The 9,892-nt window shown below is 35.3% G+C and overlaps 1 pseudogene; it reads right to left on the reverse strand.

Moving 5' to 3' along the window:
• Positions 1-5,460: 5,460 nt before the first annotated feature.
• The window catches only part of LOC123255720, a 12,077-nt pseudogene continuing 7,645 nt past the window's right edge, over positions 5,461-9,892 (reverse strand).

Consider the following 9,892-nt stretch of genomic DNA (forward strand, 5'->3'; position numbering starts at 1 on the left):
GTATACTGTTCACATCAAATAGAAGCACTAATGAGGAAATTTCGTACTCAAGCTTACTCAGAATTTCTAAGTATGAAATTATTCTCCTGGGTAGTGAGAACATCCAGTTAAAGAGGTGGAGTGTATTAAATCCAGCTACACTTCTTCCTGATCTACCAAAGAATGGTGAACCATTACATGAATGTGTGGAAGTAGTTGATTTAGTGGACGTGCCTAGGATGGATTTGAAAGACACTCCTATTGAAATCCAGACTTCGTGTTGTTCACTGATAGTTCTTCATATTTGTGTAATGGTATTCATTGTACTGGTGCTGCAGTGGTCACAGAATTTGAGACCCTGTGGTATGGCTCATTACCTAAAAATCTTAGTGCTCAAGATACAGTTAGTGGCATTGAAGCATGCCTGTCTTCTAGCTGATGGAAAAAAATCCTAATATTTATACAGACTCTCAGTATGCTTTTTCAGTATGTCATGCAATAGGAAAGCTCTGGAAATAATGAGGTTTTATTACTGCATCAAGAAAACCAATTGTACATGCAGAAATAATAACTGAGTTGTTGGATGCTATCCAGAAATCAAAACAGCTAGCAGTAATCCATTGCAGAAGTCATACTTGTGGTAGACTCAGTTTCTAAATGAAATCATAGAGCTGATATAACTGCAAAGTATGCAGCCCAAAATGTTCCAGTGTATGTTATGAATCTGCCAACTATAGAGTCTACTGATTTACAGAAAGCTTATGTAGACTCATAGATTCAAAAATGGAAGGAGAAGTTTCGAGCTGGTAAAGAGCATAGTATATGGATTGCAGACACTGAGAAACCACTATTACCAAAAGATTTTTACACTTATTTGTGTCAAGCAATTCATACAAAATGTCATTTTGGTACACAACCTGTAGTGGATTCTATAAAGAGACAATGGGTAGCCCTGGGTATAAGAACTGTTTCAAATAGGATCTGTAGTAGTTGTTCTGTTTGCCAAAAAGTCAATCAAGGTACATTCAGAAAGAAAGGTTTAGGTGGCAGACCTTTGGCATACTGCCCATTTGTGAGCTTGAAAATTGATTAGATAAGCATACCAAAAGCTGGAAGATACAAGTTTTATCTTGTAATTGTTGATAGGTTAACAAAGTGGCCTGAAGTGTTTTCATCTACTACCAATACAGCTAGCTGTGTGGTGAAAGTGTTGTTTAGGGAAATTGTTCCTAGGTTTGGTGTTCCAATTATCATAGATTCAGATAAAGGATCTCATTTTACTCAAGATATTCTGAAAAGAGTCCATGAGAATCTAGGAATAACACCTAAGTTTCACATTCTTATCCACAGAGTTCAGGTCAAGTGGAGTGTTTGGACATGGAACTTGAGATTATGGTGGGAAAAATTTGTGCTGAAACTCATCTAAAATGACCAGATGGAGCAGCTGGGTAGCTCAGTGGATTGAGAATCAGGCCTAGAGACTGGAGCTCCTAGGTTCAAAGCTGGTCTCATACGCTTCCCAGCTGTGTGACCCTGGGCAAGTCACTTGACCCCGATTGCCCACCCTTACCACTCTTCCACCTAGGAGCCAATACACGGAAGTTAAGGGCTTAAAAATAAATACTTAGAAAATAAATAAATAAAATAAAATGACCAGATATTCATTCCATTGCTTTGTTTTTCTTCTGTACAAGACTAAGAGCAGATTTGTATGTATCATTTTATGAAATGCTCTTTGGACATGCTCCATTACAAGCAAAAACTTGTAAAGCTGTATATACACCTTTCTTGGGGGAGATTGTCAAATTGCTTCATATTTAAGTGCTTTACAACAAAGGCTTGGAGAACTGCATGATATGGGAGTATTGATCCAATCTGGTCCACTGGATTATTCTCTCCATAATTTTCAACCAGGTGATATGGTATATGTGAAAAATGTTGTCAGAACATTGGCAACACAAGAGTATTGGGTTGGTCCTTATACAATTGTGTTAATTTAACCATCATCAGTGAAAGAATTAGGAAGAGATTCTTGGGTTCATTGTTCTCATGTAAAATTAGCTCATAGAATTGATGATGAGGCCAAGGAAGAGGAAGAGGAGAAAGAGGAGGAGGAGGGAGGAGTTGGTAGAAAGCTGAGATTTCATCAGTCTGCAGTCAAAAAGATCAGTAAGAAGAGGACATTCTGGCAGAAGAGGACATTCCTGTTGAAGAGGAAGATCCAGAGACATTGAAGGACATTGTGCAAAGACTTAAGGACTTGTAGCTAACAAGTAGATAAAAAAAAATTCTCAATGAATAGGATCAAGTGATTGATGGGCTAATGTTTCTAAGAATTCAGATAATGTAACATAGCAACATAACATATTTTCATAATGCATTCAACAGTACATATTATTGCCATGGAATTTGGAGAAAGAAGAGTTCTTCAGACAAGATAAGATGGAAAAACTGAAGTTTTTGGTACGTATATTGCATGCAACAGAAAAATAACATAGCATAAATAACACAATATAAACATACATATACATATAAACATAAACATAGTTAGGATACATTGATTCAAGTAGTGAATCAATGAATAGTTACTTAGTATAAGATTTAGTTTATATAAAAGTGTCCATGTAGGTAAATGGATACTGTTTAGATTTAGTTTAAAAAAGGAGATTTCATTAAGACAGGGCTGTAGTTAGATTAGTGTTTAGGGTTGATAAGGTAGGGTACTGAAATACATTGCAACATACATTACACATTACATATCATGCAATCATGTAAGTAAATATGAAAATAATATATATTATAGTTAAGGTTGAAAATTATATAGTGCACATATGTGTACATATGTAACATGTCTATATGTGTGTATTATATGTATATATGGAGAAATTATGTAGATATGATACTAATTAAGTTATTTATATAAGATAGATACATAGTTCTATGTAAAAGTTTTAGTTTTGTGTAATAAAAAAGTTTTTAATTTAGAATAAGATTATGCTTCATCTACTTTTGAATGTATTCTGCATAAGTAACTTTAAATGGATTGGTTTAACTTTTACAAAAAATTTATGCAATGTGTTTATTGTACTTTTCAAAATTTTCTACATTTTCTAATTTATGCATTGCAATAGTTTTGATAAATTCTTTTCTGTATTCGTTTATAAGAATAGTCTTTATGATTTTAATGTTTGCATGAAGTTTTGTGTTTGCATTTCTATTTTGATGCTTTTTGCTTGTTTTGCTTTTGCATATATTTGCTTTGTATTTTAACTTTGTAACTGTTCGTTGTATAATTTTCCCTTTCCCTTTCCTTTATTTGAATCCCTAGAGTAAGGTATTATTAGATAGGATAAGATAAGTGAGTGTAGATTGTTTATTATTTTGGATAAGAATTTTAGTTTAGGTGGGACAAAAGTTTGTAGATGCACAAATGCAAAAGATTGTTGTCAACACTATTTTGGCTTTGCACAAAGTGGGGGGACTGTTATAGGAAATGTTAAGATGTGTAAGTTTTCAAATGGGCAGCAGGGATTCTGGAATCCTGGGGACAGCTGTTGTTGGGGAAAGAAAGGCCTAGGTGTGTGGCTTTTCTCTCTGGAGTGGACCTAAGGAGAACAGCTATTTCCCTGTGGCATTTTACTGCCTTATTTTCCCATCCTACCTACTGCTCTGTTATCCTGATTCCCTGTGGCTATGTTTCAACATCTGCTCTGTTCCTATGCTGATCCTGTGGCAGCTAAGCATGAGACCCACCCTAGATCCTTTTGGGATCTTGGTCCATCTTTCGGCCTGTCAGACCTAAAAAAACACTTTCTTAAAACCGTCAAGGGGGTTAGTGTTAGCTTAGCTGAGTACAGGAATTGGGTTGTATAGATAGAATAAGTAGGAAAACCACTCAGAAGACATCTGTGAAGAGATTTTTTACATCTGGGGGGAGGTGTAGGTAGTTAACATTAGATTTAGTTTATCCACATCCCTTCCAACTTGTCCCTAGTTTATTAAACCAACTATTATTTCATATTTTAGTTGTCTGTGTATCTTATTGGTGTCAGGCTCTGCCTGCACTGGGCTTGGGTGGTCTTCCCAAAACTAGTTTATTCTTCTGTTACTGGCCCTAATAAACATCTAACACATGCCCTAAAACCCACCAATGTTTCAGTTATCACTGTTCTTCATTATTGTTTAGGAGGTCCAAACATCTGAAAAATAAAAATATTCCCAATTTTTTTCCACAAAGTTGAATGTAAATACCCAAAAAGTATAAATAATTTAATTGTCCTCAATGATTGAAGTGGAAGGCATAAATAGATAAGTGGCCTTAATGATCAAACCATTACTGGTAGTATAGAGAAATGCTGATGATTTGTATGGGTATACTTTATATTCTGAAACTTTGCTAAAGTTAATTGCTTTGATTAATTTTTTGGTTAATTCTCTAGGAGTCTCCAATTATATCATCATATCATCAATAAAGAGTAATAGCTTTATTTCTTCGTTGCCTGTTCTAATTCCTTCATTTTCTTCTCTTATTACAATTGCAAGCATTCCTTGTACAATATTGAATAGTAGTAATAATGGGCATCCTTTCTTGACTGGAAGGCTTCTAGCTTTTCCCCATTACAGATGCTTACTGATCACTTTAGATAGAAGCTATTTATGAAAATACTTTCATATCCTATGATATAATTATGTCTCCAGTAAAATGAAAAACTTTGTAAAGTATATTCTCATCATTCTCTGCCTCCCTCTGGGTACCAATATATCTCCAGTAGTTTGCCTCTTCTTCCCACTCTTTCTTCTCATCATCAGATTTCTCCTACGCTTCTCATATTTCTGTCTTATTTCTTCACTATTCCTCTCAAACTGTTCCTTGCAGCACTGCTGACTTGCCTCTGTGTCCTTCACTCCCAAGGGTTCATTATTTTGTTAGTGTAGTGGATGCTCCTATTATTTTGCACCATGTTATCAATAATGGCCATCAGCTCTGAAACCTGGGCAGCTCTCTGGAATCGACTAACATTATTGTCAAATGCATAGTATAAGTATTTACTTAGGAACCATTCAAGACTCATTTCTGTGAGTTGGAGAAGTGTAATCTTCTATATTTTGTTGTCTCAGTTGATCTTTCCCACAAATACAATTATCAAAAATCTCACTGCTTCAGTGACCAGAATCTTAAAATGCTTTTTAGTGGTTGCCTTCTTTGTGGGTAGAATGATCCAATTGCAATACCACTAACAGAGCATGTGGTCCTGGAGAGGATAGCGTCATGAAATGAGCTAGTTCATTTAAATTTTTTTTCCACTGCGGTGTTGATGTCAAAAATGCTTGGATTATCAGCAGCAAATGTTCTTTCCATACCGTTTAGTTCTGCCAAGGAAAGTGTTTCCTGTTAATACTTTTCCCTAGTCCTTGTTTTCCCAACAAGAATAATTTGGAGTTCTGGTATTGAGTCTCCTCCACTGTTCACTGTTGTCTAGGTCAAAATCTGTAGCTTCCTCTGTGATAGAGAAGGGTCATCATTAAGCCACTCATCACTTCTCTCACTTCACCATCATACATAGCTGAAAATCAGAACATGTACACAGTCTGAGGTTTCAGTCCATCAATGTCATAGCACTTCTCACAATTTCCTATTCTGTGTGCATGCCATTCACCTTTCACCTCCTCATCCACAGCCTCAGTCTTTTCACTATTCTATATTCTTTGATCTTGACTCCTGCTATAACAACACTTGGACACAGCCAATGGAGGATTACAGACTGGTTCTACCACAAAAGCTTTTGGTTTCCTAGGAAGGTTGAATGGTTGGAAGCATCCTCAAATCAGAGTTCATATCACTACTTTCACCATGCCCTACCAAACACTCCTCAGCAAACCAGAATAAATGCTCTGCACTAGGCTTTAAGCCACTCACTGTTTTGTTTTGTTTTGTTTTTATTACTTATTCAATGCATCTTTATTTTTAAAGTTAATGTTATGTCCAATATACAAAATTAAAAAGAAATGCAATTTTCTGTGCTTTTGAATATATTATGATAGAATATGTAATGAATTTTCATTCATAATTGTTGGTTGTCCAAATCTTTAAAAAATAGTCGTATTGCAGAAAGTTTTATATTTAAAAACTTGCTATTTTAATATGCTACAAAAATAGTTATTACAAGTAAAAAAAATTTAGGGATGGAGTCATACAGATTCTCAGGCTTATCATCATCGTCTATTAGGACAGGTACACAAAGAGTATCAGTTTTGTTCCCCAGTACCTGAAAACATCCAGTATTTAATATATCAGTATTTTCTGTAATAGTCATTTCAGACAAAGAAGAAAAAAAATATTTTTTTTTCATCCTGCTGTTCTTTGATGGCTTTTCCTGGAGAAAACTTAGAAGCTTTTCTCTTTTTATCATCAGCATCTGAATCAGAAGTGGAATCTTCTGTTTCATTTTGCTTTCTTATGTTTAATTGTGTGGTGCTTTGCCTTGTCTACAACTTTCCCTTTAGGACTGTCATATATTAAATTAGTATCAGACTCCAAAGGGCTCTGACTCACTTTAGTAGATTTCCTGAACATAACTGACTTTTCATCTGAATCTGAACCATGAGTCATTAAACAAGATTTTTTGGAAACTGACTCCAATTGCTCTTCAATTTGAGGCAAAGAAGTCTTATTTCTCTTTCCACTGTCCTGATGATTTTGTTTTGCATTTTTTATTATTTCCTCTTCTGAATTAGATGAAATATTTTCTATTTGTCTCTTTAAAGATGTTTTTATATGTAGTGACCTTTGGAAGTCAGAGTCTTCCCTAAGTAATGTAGTATCATTATCAGAGATAATGATAATCTTTTCCTTAATGATTTCAAAATTTCCTGTAACATAAGTCTGATGGTGAAATTCTTCTGTTTTCCCTTGATTTACAGCATCTTTCAATGTGGAATCTGATAAGGAAGCTGGAGAATATTCAACATGCATTTTGTTTCTTTGGCTAAAGCCTTTAACTTGACCTCTCTTTTGTTATCTCTTAAAGACTCATCAATTTTTAAAGAATAATTTTCTGAGTCCTGATCAGTGTCAGTACTTTTAACATTCTGGATATTAACAGATGATTTCAGAATCTAAAAAATATCTTCAGATCCTGAAGAAGGAATAGACTCAATGTCCATTTCTACAGATTTAGATGTACTGACAAATTCATATTGTAATTCTTCAGTTGTTGTAGAAACTGCTATTTCTGTACTAGTTGTGTGAAAACTTTTTTGTCTTCATAATAAATTTATTTTCTACTTAATATTTTGCATCTACATTTTCAATTTCAGGATATTTTTTCTATATTCTCACATGCATTTTTAATATTTTCTTCCTCATCTCTAACTACCAAGCTGCTTATCTCCTTGTTCAAGTCTAGTGTCTTGTGACTCTTACTTATGTCATTCATCACAGATTTTATAGCTTTCAATTGATTTAACTTCACAGTTGAGCTAATTTGTGGATTATTGGCTGTTTTTCCCAAACATTTAAGAAAATTAGAGTTCATATTTGTAGTGTTCTCAACTAGATTTTTTTTGTCTTTTTAATCAAATCTTTTGGAAGCATTAATAATGGGGGGGGGGTGTTATAGAACTAGGCAAACTACAGCCTGTGAGCCAGATGCGACCCCCTGAAATGTTCTATCCGGAGCATGACATTATTCCTAATCTGACAAATACAATGAGTAGGATACAATGAAACTTCAAAAGAGTTGCCTTAGAAACAGACTGAAAGATGAGCATTTCCTTTCCTTTGGCCCCCTCTTTAAAAAGTTTGCCCATCACTGATTAGGCAATTGGTCTGTGATAATGTTTCCTTTCCTGTATGACTATTGTTCGAAGTCTTTTTTCTTCTGTTGCATTAAATGTGATAAATTCAAACACACTGTCACGTGTGGTAATCAAATCTAACAAAGGCTCAGGTTGACAAATATAGCAATGCCACTGGTTGTTTTCATCAATTATTTTTTTTTAAACCCTTGTACTTCGGTGTATTGTCTCATAGGTGGAAGATTGGTAAGGGTGGGCAATGGGGGTCAAGTGACTTGCCCAGGGTCACACAGCTGGGAAGTGGCTGAGGCCGGGTTTGAACCTAGGACCTCCTGTCTCTAGGCCTGACTCTCACTCCACTGAGCTACCCAGCTGCCCCCTTCATCAATTATTTTTGATATCTCCTTTCACCCTAGGTTGCGCCAGATGCATTTTTTCCAAAAATCATTATGGCAACTGTCACAACAAATTGTTTCCACCTTCTGCACACCATCTACACTGTTCATCCATTCCTTCCGAAACACAGCTCATATCATCACTCATATAATATCAGTAGCAGTTCTTACAAATAAGAACATTCAGTGCAGGATGTCAATCTATTGAATCCTTCTGGAAATGGTTTATCTGTTGTCCACAAGCTGTGCAACTCATAATTCTATGTAGTTCTTTTCCAACATGTTTTTTGGAAGTTCCAGTTTTAATTTTACTTCTGTTGCTAACTTCGGGTTTTTGAAAATCATCTTTATTTTCTGGATATGGTTTCTGGAATGGTTCTGAGTATATAATGACAGTACCTTCAGTGAAGCTTTTCATAGAAATATTTTCTGAATTTTCATCTCATTGAAATTCACTTATAGATTTATCCATAATCTGTCATCAGTGTCAGTGTATTCTTTAATAAGTGTAAGTTTACTTTTTGAGCATGTTGGCTTTAAGGTTTTCAGCTCTTCAGAATGAGCATTATCCTTACTTTTTGGATTTTTCATTGTGTGAAATCACTGTATAATGCTAAAATGTTTGTTTCAGAAGTTGGGAGCAAAGGGAGTCCATTTTTCTCTTAGACCACTCACTTTGAATAGCTTCAGCTTTTGAGACACAGGAATGGTGATCCAGTCCTCTTCCCCTAAAACTTGGTACTTTGATAACCAGTGATCTTCTCATCCTTCCCATATGCTAAGGTTAGTGTGAGCTCTACACAGTCATGTGTGATCCCACTAGTCTGAGGAGGGGAAGGTTTGACTGGAAGCTTAAAGTTGGTGCTGACCTGCAGTCCTATTTCATAAGGGTGAATGAGAGAACCCCTTGTCTCTTGGTTTGGGACAGATGAATTGAATCTTCTCAGTGGAATATTTGTCCTTGGCAAACTTGGAAAAGGATGCTGCCAATTATGTTGCTTTGCTTTTTGTCTTTTTGTCCTCAGCTCATAAAGAATATGTCTTTAACTCAAATTCAGGACTGAATGATGCTGGATTCCAGGGTCACTGTTTCCAATCTTCTAAGTAAAGTTCCTTCAGCAAGGAGATGAATACAAACACCAAGACAAATTGATGGGAAGAGCTGGTTACCACATTGTCAGGCTTGTTCTTGTCAGCTATGATTCTCACCTTTTTTAGAAGAATGAAGTAGGAATTTACCTTTACCTCATTGAATTTCTGCTCTAGGAATTTTGAGAGCCTCCTACTGCTAAATGGGTATAATTGCTGTGTTTGTTTTGGTAAATAGATTCCCAAGTATTTTATATTGTCTAGGGTGATTTTAAATGGTGTTTCTCTTTCTACTTCTTGCTGCTCTAATGTGTTGGAAATGTGTAGAAATGCTGATGACGTATGTGCATTTATTTTTGTATCCTGCAACTTTGCTAAAGTTGTTGATTATTTCTACAAGCTTCTTAGTTGATTCTCTAGGATTTTTTAAGTAGACCATCATATCATCTGCAAAGAGTGATAGCTTAGTCTCCTCATTGCCTATTTTGATACTTTCAATTTCTTTTTCTTCTCTAATTGCAACTGCTAGTGTTTCTAGTACTATGTTGAATAATAGAGGTGATAATGGGCATCCTTGTTTTACTCCTGATCTTATTGGGAAGGCTTCTAATTTATCCCCATTGCATATGATG

Source organism: Gracilinanus agilis, chromosome 1 (assembly GCF_016433145.1).
Source record: "Gracilinanus agilis isolate LMUSP501 chromosome 1, AgileGrace, whole genome shotgun sequence".
Lineage (NCBI taxonomy): Eukaryota > Metazoa > Chordata > Mammalia > Didelphimorphia > Didelphidae > Gracilinanus > Gracilinanus agilis.